This window comes from Apus apus, chromosome 4, assembly GCF_020740795.1.
Source record: "Apus apus isolate bApuApu2 chromosome 4, bApuApu2.pri.cur, whole genome shotgun sequence".
In the NCBI taxonomy this organism is placed as follows: Eukaryota; Metazoa; Chordata; class Aves; order Apodiformes; family Apodidae; genus Apus; species Apus apus.
In genome coordinates, this window is record NC_067285.1 from 56238548 (window position 1) to 56252255 (window position 13708).

The window sequence follows — 13708 nt, forward strand, 5'->3', positions numbered from 1 at the left end:
CAGGCCGGGAGCCCGCAGCGGGCCGGGCGGCCTGCAGCCCAGCGGCCTCCCGAGGCAGCAGCAGCCCCACGAGGGCCCTGCCTGCTCGGCGGACCTGCCTGCGTGGGCACAGAAGCCGCAGCCGACCGCGCGGAGCCGGGCTCCTGGCGCGGCGGGGCCCGCTCCCTTCCCCCCCGCTGACTGGCACTCACCCGCGGAGGGGCGGGCGGCCCCCACCTCCTCTTCCTCTTCCTCCTCCTCCTCCCCCGGGTAAGGGCGGCAGCGGCGCCGCCCCCCGCTCGCCCGGCCGCGGCCCCAGCGGCGGCGCGGGCGCTTCAATCTCCCGCGGCGGCTGCTCCGCTCGCGTCGCTCCCCGATGATGCGGCCGCCGCCAGCCCCGTCCCGCTCTCGCCCTCCCGCCTCGCCCCCTCTCATCACTCCTCGCCGCACGCCTGTGCCACTCCCCCTCCGGCCGCCGTTGGTTTGTCCCACCAGCCACACCTGTGCGGGCGGCTGCGGCGCGTACCATTTGCCGCACGGGGGAGCAGGGAGGCGGCCGGGGAGGATGCCCAAGCGCTGGAGCGGGAGGCGGCGTTTGGCGCGGGGCCTTCCCTCCGGGCGCTCCCGCTGGGCAGCCCTAGAGAGCCGGATGGTGCCGGGGCGAGCGGCAGGCGCCTCGTGTTCCCACCCGCGGGAGGCGCGCAGTGGTCCGGGCCGAGGGACGTGTCCCCGCTCCCCCAGCCGGCAGGTCGGGCGGGAAGCGCTGGGGGGTGTGGGGGGATCCCGCCCCGCCCTCGCACGCCCCGCCTCGTGGCGCCCCCGGGCCGGGCTGCCGCCCGCCGCGCTCCCCCCGGCGGCGGGGGGCGACGGAAAGCGATTTTAAGAGTTTTTTTCTGGCAGGTAATTGTTAACAACCCGGAAGAGCAGGTGTGGGACAGGCGAGGAGCAGCCGGCGGGGCCAGCGGCCCTCGGCAGGTCTGTGCTGCCACAGTGCATGTCTTAATAGCGCAGTGCTCTTCCTCAGAAGTGCTGTAACAGCCTGGAGGAAATCCGTAAAAATGGCTAATTCAGTAGTGGGAAGGTTGTGAGATGAGTAAGCAAGTGTGTAGCAAATCCAAATTTTATTTACTTTTTGTTATTTTTTGCCAAATGAAGGGCTTAATCAGGTGAGGAAACCACTTAAACATGTGATCCAGCCAGAGTGTTTGGGGGAAGATAAATAAATACTTCAAAATAGCTAGCATAAACATTAATAGTGGTGATACAGCCTGATGCTTAAAGGGTACACTGTAAAAACACTAAACGAAACAAAAACAAGTAGTGTAGTCTGGTTAGAAAATGTTTGGTTTAGGTCATCTATTTCCTTAGTCCACTATGAGATTTTCGTCTTTATTTGAAATTACCATTTCTGTTTGAAATATAAAGTTAGATAAACTATTGTGAAATCCAAGGTTATTTAAACTATTGCGCTTACCTGGTAAAGTGCAATTCGACCTACCCTTTCTGTGCCTGTTAAGTAGAAGTTAGCCTGTGAACAGTACTTTTGAAGACTGTAGGTTAAAAACCAACCCAGTGTAAGTCATTATCACTGTCTGTTTCAGGTTTCCAAAGTTACAGTACAGTACACACTTCAGCTGGCAGTGCTTCTGTGTGCCTGCGTTTTTGCCCAGTAGTGAAGCGCACCGAGAAAACCGGCCCACCTGCACTGTTTTCCAGTGAGATGAGGTCTTCAGAACGTTTTCTTGTGTGCTTGCTGCACAGACACCAGCACAAGAGAGAGAGTAGGTGGGAAAGAGAAAACAGATTAAGCAGAGTTAACAGGTTTTGGTTCTGGTGTCGTGCCAGGCCAGATCCTTGCCAAACTTCAACCTGAGAGACCAAGGATGTTAGAGTTGTCCCAGATCCCTTGTACCGAATCTGAACAGCCTGTTCAAAGTTCTAGTTCAATCCTTCTGTGGTAAAATTGGTTTCCCATCAGATGTGTGTGTTTTGACAAGTCACAATTTATTGGTTTTGGAGTCTTTTGTCAATGTTTACCATTTCTTAACTAGGTTGTGTTCATACTCACACCTACAAAACAGTTGAGCCCATCATGCAGAAGCTTTAAAATATATATATACACAAAATAATTGAACAGTAACTAAGAGATTCTCTTATCTGTCGAAAAACACTTTTCCTGACATCAGAGGTAGCATAAATAGTTCAGTCCAACACTTAGTTGTGTCATTAGAACGATTTCTATTGCCATTAGTGGGTGCTGGAGCAGGCTTAAATATAGAGGCATAAAAGCATTATGGATTTCTGTGTGTAAGCAAACTTGTTTTTAATTCTGCTGATGAAGAGTAGACCTGGATTTCATGCTCATCTTGAAGAATAGCAGTGCAATCATAGCAGAATATAATAATGGCTGCATTACTCCCTCATACTATTTATAGCTGACTGCATCTTTGTGCTCTATGCATGAGTCAAAGATCACAGTATTCCAGGATCTACATTCCTTCATTACACCTCAGGAAACTACAGAAATGCAGTCTACTTGAGTTTGAAACTATTCTTCTTCAAAAACTTAGTAATCAAGTAACATTTTGCCTTCTGGAGAGTTTTGGTCAAGGCTAGAACACCAGCCTGGTGTTTTATCGCTTTCCTTCCATGTGCATGTACTATTGCATCAGATTTGAGGTACTTAACATTCAGGTGGGCAGTACATAAAAAATGATGGGCTGATGGCACAATCAGCAGCTTAATATCTCAGCACAATAGAGCAAGTGGCAGAAGGGTTAGGTGGGATTTGCAGAATGAATTCCTCTGAGAGCAACTAGTTAACACTGTCCCACGTAGGAAAAAAAAATACATGATAAAAGGGCTGCATATTTTGATGCTGCTATAGAAGGTGTATTCTGAGATGCTAGTCAGAATATGCCACTGCAGTCTCTAATTTGGGGAAGAAAATCCTTGGTTGGATTTTTTTAGACAAATTGTTACCATTCACTTCCAACAGAAATTATAAAAGGCACATTGTGTAGAAGTTGTTCCTTCTACCCTTAAGAAGCACTTCTTGGTAACGTGTCTTGAAGATGTTGGTCTGTAGTTTTGTGTAGTCAAGAAATATTGAGAGATATGGCAAGAAAAGTAATTCCAAAGGTTTTGTAAGTGATGAAGGGTTGCATTTTAAGCATAGCACTTCTTGGAGCAGCAGAAATACTGAATCCCAGTTTCCCACAGTTTTGTGTCTTCTCTCTTTACATCACCTATACCTATGTCCTGCCACAACAATAGTAAAAGCTTCCCATCATATTCCCTTATTTCTAGATGCCACGCATATTGCTCTGGCACCCCTTTACACTTTCAGCTCTTTGACATGCCCTATGCTATGTTCCCGTTCCCTCTGTGCTCCCAAAGTGCTAGCTGACCAAGAGGTAGCAGGTGTAACACCTGATTCTCAAATATGCTATAGTTTTGTGCAATGGGGCTTGGCATGTGCCAGGAGGCCAAACAGGACAGGTAGCTTCAGTGTTCATTAGAGACAGTCATTTGGGTCTTTCTCCTTGACTCGGATATTGATTTTCATTTTACAGAATCTTATTGGCACAGTGACTTCTGTCCCTTCGTCATATTTGTTCACAATTTGCAGACTGATTCCAAACATGCATGACAGAGAAAAGAAGAAACCAACAGATAATCAAACAGACAGTGTAAACCCTTCCTTCCTTCCTTCCTTCCTTCCTTCCTTCCTTCCTTCCTTCCTTCCTTCCTTCCTTCCTTCCTTCCTTCCTTCCTTCCTTCCTTCCTGCCTTCCTGCCTTCCTGCCTTCCTGCCTTCCTGCCTTCCTGCCTTCCTGCCTTCCTGCCTTCCTGCCTTCCTGCCTGCCTGCCTGCCTGCCTGCCTGCCTCCCTCCCCCCCTCCCTCCAACTAGGGTAAAAGCCGTAGCCTTAACATTAAAGATAAACGAAGGGTTTTCTTTACGAGTTTATAATACCTTTCACAGTCAGGTTTTGATTCCAAAGTGGGAAGATGTAAGTCTATCTGATCAAGGCTGAGCCCATCAGCAACAGTGCCTCTGTGATAACATATTTAAGAAGGGGAAAAAAAAAACTACCTGGGCAACTGCAGCCAGAGAGAGGAGTGAGAATATGGGAGAGAAACAAACTCTACAGGCACCAAGGGCAGTGAAGGATGGGAAGGAGGTGCTCCAGGCGCCAGAGATTCCCCTGCAGCCGGGTGACAGGCTGTGCCCCTGCAGCCCATGGAAGTGGACCCACGCTGGAGCAGTCTGGTCCTGAAGGACATCACTTCATGGAAGAAATCTTCGGAGGAGCAGTTTGTGAAGAACTGCAGCCCATGGGAAGAACTCACGTTGGAAAAGTTAATGGAGGACTGTCTCCTGGGCCAGGGCCCCCACCCTGGAGGAGAGGGAGAGCATGAGGGGCCTTGCCCCTGAGGAGGAAGGAGCGGCAGAGATAATGACAAACTGACTGCAACCCCCATTCCCTGTCCCCCTGTGCTGCTCGGGGGGAGGAGGGAGAGAAAATTAGGAGTAAAGTTAAGCTCAGGAAGATGGAAGGGGTGGGAGGAAAGGCATTTTAATATTCAGTTTTTGTTTTCTCATTATCTGATTTTGATTGTTAATAAGTGAAACTAATTTCCCCAAGTTGGGTCTGTTTTGCACATGACAGTAACTGGTGAGTGATCTCTCCCTGTCCTTATCTCGACCCACAAGCCTTTTATTATATCTTCTCTCACCTGTCCAGCTGAGGAGTGGAATGATAAAGCAGCTTTGGTGGGCACTTGGCATCCAGCCAGGAACAACCAAGACTATTACAAAGAAAGAGTCCCACCTTTTCCCCAGGCTTGTTTTAGCTCCCAGCCTTTTGTGCCTAGACTATCCTTCTCAAAAAGCAATTTAGTGGTGGTTGCAACAAATTTGTCTTATCTGGAACAGGGAACTGATGCAGCTCACTGCTTGTCAGTAAAAAGTGGATGGAAGAGTCCATTGTATGAGTTAGGAAGTGAAGGGACATAATCCAGTTTACAGAAGTAAATGTGTGACTGCAGCTAAAAAAAGTGAGGACTCTGACAGCAGTATTTTGTTTCAAAACCAGAAAAAATATTTTCTGTAACTCAGAATGAGTAACAGTAGCACCTATTAAAGGAGTGGTTTGAATCAGCTATCATGAAAATGGATCAAATCAGTGAACAGGAAACTTTGATTTAAATGATTGCTTTTAATCTTGAATTACAGGTGTATTTTTTCTTAAATACTGATGTTTCACTGTTTGGTAACCATTAAAATGTGCTGATTATAGTCTTTATGCATAATTTAGCGCTTTTTTTTCTAACAGACAGTATGCTGCCTCATCTGAGACATTTCAGACTTTAAGATAACATTTTATGGATTCTCAATTTTTGTGTAGATTTTGCTACTCTAGAAAAGGACTGTTGCATTTCTTTTTTTACTAGATAATTATTATGCTTTTGCTTGTGATTCGTAACAAATTCCTAGTGGATAAATATGGGAACTGCAAGAAAATAATGAGAAAAAACTCTTTATAGTTGCTTTGGTTAAATAAGTTTACTGTGAATGTATTTGAACCTTTTTCTTAAAAAATTATCTAAGTATGTTTTGCATTGAGAAAAGTTTTATTTAAAAAATGGGAATATACTTGTAGGAAGATAATTTAATTTGTTTGATCACTCGGTCTTTCAAGTGTGTAGAACTAGTAGAGGTCATCCTGTCTTTTTCCATCTGTTTTTTTTATTTATGGATGAAAATAATGAGAAAAATCAGCTGGGATAATTCATTTACAGGAGCTAGTTGAATAAACAGAAATGAAGAAGATACCACCACCTTGCTTGCTGAATAAGATGCTTGTCAAAAATTGGTTTCACAGTTCAGCAAACCAAGAGTAATTGTTCAGCAGCTTGACTTTCCTTAGAGCTTGAAAATACTGCTTAATATACTACTTTTGTAGTGTTTGTTTTGTGAAGCAAACATCTTTGAAATTAAATTTTAATTTAACCAACCTGATTTATTTTCTTATTTTTTATTTTAGAAATCTGGATAATTTACCAGGCGACTTCTTTAGCCTTATACTTAAATCAAGAACAAAGTCAGGATCTTCTAGAAACCAGGTACTTTTCTTCATGTGTAAGAAGGCTGTACATGAATGGAGGAGCCTGTCTTTTTAGCAAAGTTGAAACAAATATAATTCAAATATAGAAATCTCTAATATTGTTGCAGAATATTAATTTTTTGACTGCTGATGTGTTTTGAAATGAGCAGCACTTCATACTACTGTCAACTTTGCTAAAATAAAGTGCTAATGCAATGAAATAATACTAATAAATGAGGATAAATCATGTTACTAATAAAGCTCTAGTGATAATTATTTATTTTTTTTTAATCATATACAAAGAGGTGAACTTTCTATGAGACAGTCTTTCTGAGTAATAAGAACTCTTTTTTGCCATTCCAGTTAAAGCCTTCTGGTGCCTCAGCACCAGAATAAGAGAAAAGCTGCAGCAGCTGGATGCAGTGGTCTTCCTTATGGTTATAAGGCGGGCTGCCATATATTGTAGTTCAACTTATTAGCCTTTAGATGGCATTAGCTCCTTGAACATTTTAGGTTTTAGTTTTTCCAACGTGTGCGAGGCGAGCGAAGGCAGCAGTAACTTCTGCACTTCGTTAGGGGCACGCAGGGCATTCGTGCTGCCCCCTCTCGTCTCACCTCCCCGCAACCCCCGCGAAAAAAAAAAAAAAGAAAGAAAAAAAAAAAGAAAAAAGAGAAAATAATTATCTTTTACTGAAAACCTGAAGGATGCAGCCAAGCTCCACAGCACAGGGCTGAGAAGTGTCCAGTTTTGAGCTCGGTCTGTCCACAGGCATTGTATTTCAACAATTCTGAGGTGTAAATAAAGCAGCAGGGGATCGTCAGGTTGTTTTCCCATGTGTTCTGCCTCTGCCAGCCGTGTGCAGGCACAGAAATGTTGGCATGATGCCACGAGAGGCTCTTTGTTTGCTGAAGCGATACATTAGTGGTTCCCTGTGCTGTGCTTGGGTCTAGTTCTGTTGTTGAAGTGTGAAGTGACAGTAGATGTGATTAGGATTATGAAAAGAAGTATAACTGATAGCACACTGCTTTGCTGAAAATACCATTGTGTTCCTAAGTTTTGTGAACCACTGCGAGTAACATTGTTTGAAACTAGATTTTCCACATACTGTGTTGCATTTAAGTAGGGTACAGGGCTTCTGTGTGGTTTTAAGTACAAAGTTCTTGTGCATTCCGTGTAGGAGATGGTATCAATTCAGCTGATGATGACACGTAGAGGCATCTAAACTGTGTGTGCCCCGACTACAGACTGTTCTCAATGAGATGCCAAATTAGCTGAATGATGAATTAATTGAAAAGGCGAAGAATTGAGTAAGGCTGCCATAGTCAGCAAAGTTCCTCCTTAACTGCAGACCTTTTAAGCCTTTTTTCCTCTCAGTTTCAAAGCACAGAACTTCTGTAACAAGAGCTAATAGATCCATTTAATAGATGAGGAAACTGGAACATCAAAATTTGACAATGCTACACATGTTCATCCAGGAAGCACCTGACATATCTGAAAATGGAACCTGGGTGGGCTCCTGATCTCTATTCTTGTGTCTTAGCTGTCAGATTAATTTTCCGTTTGCTGTACATCTTTATATGGTAACAGTGTTGCTGTTTTCCATGAGTCAGTCTGAGGGTAGTGTCCAGAGTAGAACAATGGCTATGGCAACCATTTATTCTTTGATACAATACCATAAAAATGCACAGTAAGCATATGTGTCAATGAAGAACACCAAGTACTGAGTGTTGCCAGTGCCTGATTCCTTGACTTAAAAGTGTCTTCTTTTGTGTGCATGAAGTTTAGACTCCACAGGATGCATGGATATCCACCTTTTTTTTTTTTCTGATGTCAGTGAGATCGTAGCTATATAAGTTATATAAGCTACCTAAGTGATTTCTGAATTTCAGTTTCAAAGTGAGCATTTAATAATCAAGTAGATATACAACTTTGCAGTTAAATAGTTTTTCATTGCATCTCAGTTTGACTTAGTAAGGTTGCTAAAGGAATGTCTTCTCATGACATATTTGTTTTACTCCTTTTTGTAGTCTCTTTACTTTGGAGAACTGAACCAGACTTAAGTGTCTGATTCTCAATTAGGTGTTTGGTTTGGTTTTTGGGGAGAAGAGGGGATTTGACCCAGTATTACAGATTATTTTACTAAAGAACATCACGGTTCAGTGATTAGCCCAAAGTAATTCCCCAAGTCTGAGCCCAAAATGGCTCAGACTTCCTGAAAATGTTAAACCTTTCTGGCTCCTAGTCTTTTAAACTAGTCTAGCCACTAAATCCTATTGGCTCCCAATGAAATGAAATGAAACTTTGAGAACTGGAATTCACTTTTCATACTGTCAAATTGCCCATCTTATGTGGGAAAATATCTGTAAAAATCCTTCCTGGGAATCCTAGCAATTTTTTTTTTATAATGTTAAACAAAGCTTTTTGCATCAAATAGTTTATTACCTGTCAACATCAATTCACAGGGAGTACACATACATAAATTTGAACATGTTTTACTGGAACAAAGTGCACAGCACCAGTGAGGTGAGGTTGTATGTGATCTGCCCAGCAGAAAATTGGTGCTGTTTAAGAAAAATAAGACAGTTTCTGCTATAGCCAGTATAAAAAGAAAGGGAAAGAATTACCTCAGAAAAGCATCTTTTCCTGTATAGTGATTTTTAAAAGAAAAGCATTTCCAGTTGCTCAGAATTTTTTGTTCCAAGGATTATTCCAAGGTTTTATTCTCTTTTCCCTTTCCCATTCTTTTTGTTCCCGCCTGGATAGTATTATGGTGACCATGACAGTGTGAGGCAGAAAGTGAGGAAAAGTTTGTGAGGAAAATCTGTTACTAGGCTGATGTAGTGGTAAAACATAGCCATACTTAAAGGCACGGGTGTGATCTGAGGAAACATTTGTTTGACCAGTACCTTATCTGTATTTTTCATTGTGTTATCTGATTTTATAATTTAAAAAAACCCACAAAAACCAAACAACTCTTTGATTTTTCTTTTCCATTTGCCTGTCCAATTTCCCTATCCATCCCTGTTTCAATTGTGAAAACAATTAATGCAAACAAAGGGAGTCAATTATGGAGAAAGTTGAATAGAAAAGGAATCGCTAAAAGGGGTTTTTTTGCTTATTCACAAGTGATTTTGTTTGCTTTTGGGAGAGGAAGATATGGTTTCTAGGAGCAAAATATTACTTAAAAGCAAATCAGTAAATGCTACTGTATAAATCACACATATAAATTGATGTAAGGCAAAAATAGTTAACTGAAGAAACACACCTTATCATTTTAAAGTTGCACCTTTGTATCTTTTTAAAAATACAATTTAATTCTGCATGTCAACTTTCTAAACAAAAAGATGTTGTTCACTTCTGTGGCTTACAGTGTAGTATTACCTACTGATGTTACAGGTATTTTACCCATATTAAATCCCAATTTCACATTTCTTTTTGCATTTTTAAAATACGAACAATTTTATGTAAATACCTCTCTAAATAAAAATCCTTTCCAATTTCCTAATAAGGTGAAGCTAGAGAGATATACACCTAGCTAAAAAAATAAACTGAACCAAATTCTGAAAGCTAAAATACTCCTGATCTGGGAGAAATCAATATTTGAATACTAAGGTTTTACACATCTTTATAATTGGATTGGCATAGCTGGTCCATAATCAGTTATTTCAGAATAACAGCTCTTGCTTGGATAGGCTCTTCCAGGGGAAAAGAAAAGGAAAAAAAAAAAAAGGTTTATTCCAAATTAATCAATATTTTCACAAAGTAGAATTACTCCTCAATTATTGTATGCTGAAGTAAAATACTCACCTGAAAAGAGTTCTCTCAGCCAAATAACCACTTAGCAACAAATACTTTGGTGAGTTCTCTGAGGTAGCTAAGGTAAAATGGCTTTCCTCAGGTTTTCAAACAAGGGGAAATTAAGCAGGTTTTGACTGAAACAAGTACCTAGATGACTGTATCATTCCTAACTCATCAAGACAAAAATTTCAGAAGAACACTATTTGGGAGATTGTTCTCTAAACCGAAGTGTTACGTTTCAGGTGGAGATTGCTTGACTTAGTATTGTTTAAATAGCATTCACATTCAGTTCTCTTCAACATTGTCATACTTACTCTGGCAACAGAATCAGCTGATGTATTTGGCTGACATTGTTCACTTCTGCTCTGAGTTTAGGCCACTGGAATTCTTAACGTTTCTAAAGGGATTTCCACTGGTTGTTACACATTCAGAGGTCTTCCTGCTGTGACAGCAGACCATCATCTCATCCAGGTAGTAGGCCAATGATCAGGCGGTAGAGTGGTGACTGAATGAGACAGAGATAGCATCTTCTCCTGCTAGATTAATCACATAATTGTCTGTCAAATTACTCAACTTTCCTCCATCGGCACTGGAACTGAAACTGTCTCTATTCTTGCCAAATAATATTTCCCTATCTTTGGCTATATTTTAAGCTTTTACAACTTGTGCAGGCTATCTCTGCCTATTATTTTTCTGACATCATACATTTCGCTGTCAGTAATCCAGCAACACACAAATAATTTGGTTTTTATGTCTGTAATTTATACTTCAGAGTTGAGTAAATTGCTGCACTTCAGACCCAATCCAGAGTCTAGTGAAGTCATTGGAAACATTCCAGTTGACTTCACTAGGCTTTACATCAGGCCCATAAGTAGTACTTGCCTGCCACTGAGTCAGAACTTATAAAAGACAAACAAAGCAGAACATTTTTTACCATTCTTAGCCAGTCATGGTAAGGAAAAATAGCAAACAAGAATCAGAACACAGTTTAAATTACAACTATATCAGCAGCTAGTCCTAAATAGTGCTTAATTCAAAGACACGGTCTGACAATAAATAAATAGAAAAACACCACTACTTAAACATCATTGCATGAAAGGATTTGAAAGGAGGTTTCTTTTATTTATTTCTGGTTTTTCCCTTATATTTTAATTGGCTATTTAGTGGATTCTGCATTATGCTAACATGAGTAAAGCTGTTGTGATTGCTACAAGTCTCATTTTCATATATTGTGAGCAAAGGGCTGCAGCTAACACCAAAAAGTGAAGAAAAAGAAACAGTATTTATTTTCTCTTCTACTGAATCCAGGTAGCACTGTAAGAAAAGAAGACTCTCTTCCTAGTAATGCTAAAAATTGCATAAACTGCAATAAAACAAGCTTTTATTGAATGAACTGAACTTGACATGTTTAAAAGAAAAAACCTACCACACTGTGACTTTTCCCCAGGGGTGCAGCAGCCTTTGGAAGGTAAACAAACTGTAGCACTGTGCAAGGGGTGCAGGTGGCTAATTAGTGTTCATCACTACCTTTAATCCCTGGGGAAGGGAAAAATCCTTTTAAATCTCTCTATCAAAAATTGAGATAGTTGAGCCGTAAATGAAGCCGTGAGAAGCTAACTGAAGAAACTGTGTGAACAGTTAATTCAATTAGATCTTTAATGCAAATATATTTGGTATCCTGTTACATTTGCGTATCATAGAATCACAGAATGGTTTGGGTTGGAAGGAACCCTAAAGATCATCGAGTTCCAGCCCCCCTGCATAGGCAGGGACACCTCTCACTACACCAGGTTGCTCAAAGCCCTGTCCAACCTGGCCTCGAACACTTCCAGGGAGGGGGCATCCACAGGCTCCCTGGACAGCCTGTGCCAGTATCTCACAACCCTTACACTAAAGAAATTTTTCCTAATGTCATTTAGGGCTTAAGTCAACATTTTTGGTACCTCTATTGAAATTAAATTTGTGAAATTTATGCAACTTCAGCATCTAGAAGACAACAGATTAAAGTTCTACTAATTTACTAATAAGGACACGGACCTCATGGAGAAAGTCCAGAGAAGGGCCACAAAGATAATCTGAGGGCTGGAGCACCTCTCCTACAAGGACGGGCTGAGAGAACTGGGGCTGTTCAGCCTGGAGAAGAGAAGGCTCCGGGAAGACCTTGTAAGCAGCCTTCCAGTACTTGAAAGGGCTACAGGAAAGCTATGGAGGAACTTTTTACAAGAACGTGTTAGTGAGAGGACAAGAGGTAATGGGTCAAAAGTAGAAGAGGGGAGACTTAGGTTAGACATTAGGAGGAAATCCTTTAGTGTGAGGGTGGTGAGACACTGGAACAGGTTGCCCAGGGAAGTTGTGGACGCCTCTCATCCCTGGAAGTGTTCAAGACCAGGTAGGATGGGACTCTGAGCAGCCTGATCTAGTGGGAGATGTCCCTGCAGGGGGGGTTGGAACTAGATGATCTTTAAGGTCCCTTCCAACTCAAACCATTCTATGATTCTCTGATTCTATACTAACTGGAAAAGAAGATTAACTGAGTTTTAGGCTGTGGGAGAATAATCCAATGAAATCTGCAATAATCCAAATATCTGGATTCTCATTATTCTAAACAAGTCATATAAGATCAGATTCACAACTTTAATTAGATATCTATATTCTTTTTGCTGTAATGTTGTGAATGACTTTGTCCCTAGTTTTGCAGATCTTGGTTCTATGGAAGTTTCTCTCAACAGCATGTCCTCAAAAATAGAAAAAAAAAGGGGGAGGAGGCGTGCTTTCAAAGTTGGATCAGCTCTCTGGTCTGGTTTAGTATTCAGCTCTACAGACAATCACATTAGAACAAAGAGGGTGTCAGCACAGACGTGGAAATGATCAGTGATGAGGAATGGGGGCTGGAAGCACTTAGCTAGCTTTGTCAGTGTGAGAAGTGTCCTTGGAACCAGAGAGCCTCATTTCCTCAGGCCTCATCTACACTACAAAGTTTTCTAAGAAAAGTTGTCCTGTGTTCCCACACAAGTTTGTAAGCTGGCAAAACATAAACCTTCCTTTGAAACAAACTATCTTCCCATACCAGCCCTGAGACACCAACCACACTGATAATGACATAACCTAGATGCTTCTGCTCCCACTCATAACAAACTTTTTTTAACCACTAAAATTTCATACAAGTGTACACATGCTGCCTTCGCAAAGACACCCAGGTGGGCATATGCTCTGGTGACACAACAAGGATGGCAGATGTGAGCCAGTGCAGGTGCTAGCAACAAGGTCTTCTGCTGCAGAAGAATAATGTATTTGCATCCCAAACCTGTGAAGTGATGGGACTGGTACTTGCATATCTCATGGAGGTCTTTTGAGAAGTAGCAGTGAAGTATTCTGGTACTGGGCTCTATATGAGCACTTTGGTTACATGGCTAATACCTACTCTGAAAACTACCCTTGAAGACTGGAAGTTACAGGCTTCATCTTGAAATCTGTTTATTAAAGTAGCACTATTATGATAAAGAAGGATTTAACTCAACTATGTGGTTTTGTCTGTGTGACAAAAGGTATTGTTTTGTTTTAAAATTTTCACAGATAGTTTTACAGTTGTATAATCTTGTAATGCTTGTTGTTTTTCTACAGCCCCACCTGTAATCAGGAGATTATTTTAAAATGCCACTACTTCAAAGAAAAAATGTCATTCTAGGTCTTTGGGGAGGGGAGAAATTTTGCAGGCATGAACCCCCCAAAATTTGAACAACTATAGGCAAGAAACCTGAAAGTTAACAAAAAAACTCTTGGGAAGTCTTATATTTTATGACATTATATATTATGATATTAC

At 41.6% G+C, this 13708-nt stretch overlaps 2 protein-coding genes across 2 annotated transcripts in view; one reads left to right on the forward strand and one right to left on the reverse strand.

Annotated features, from left to right (window-relative positions):
- Positions 1–229, reverse strand: part of OTUD4 (OTU deubiquitinase 4) — a 35554-nt gene extending 35325 nt beyond the window's left edge. The window contains exon 1 of the mRNA XM_051617696.1: positions 192–229. The gene's annotated coding sequence lies outside the window, so the exon portion shown is untranslated. The remainder of the gene's footprint in view (positions 1–191) is intronic.
- Positions 230–6089: 5860 nt separating this feature from the next.
- The window catches only part of SMAD1 (SMAD family member 1), a 112654-nt gene continuing 105035 nt past the window's right edge, over positions 6090–13708 (forward strand). The window contains exon 1 of the mRNA XM_051618188.1: positions 6090–6108. The gene's annotated coding sequence lies outside the window, so the exon portion shown is untranslated. The remainder of the gene's footprint in view (positions 6109–13708) is intronic.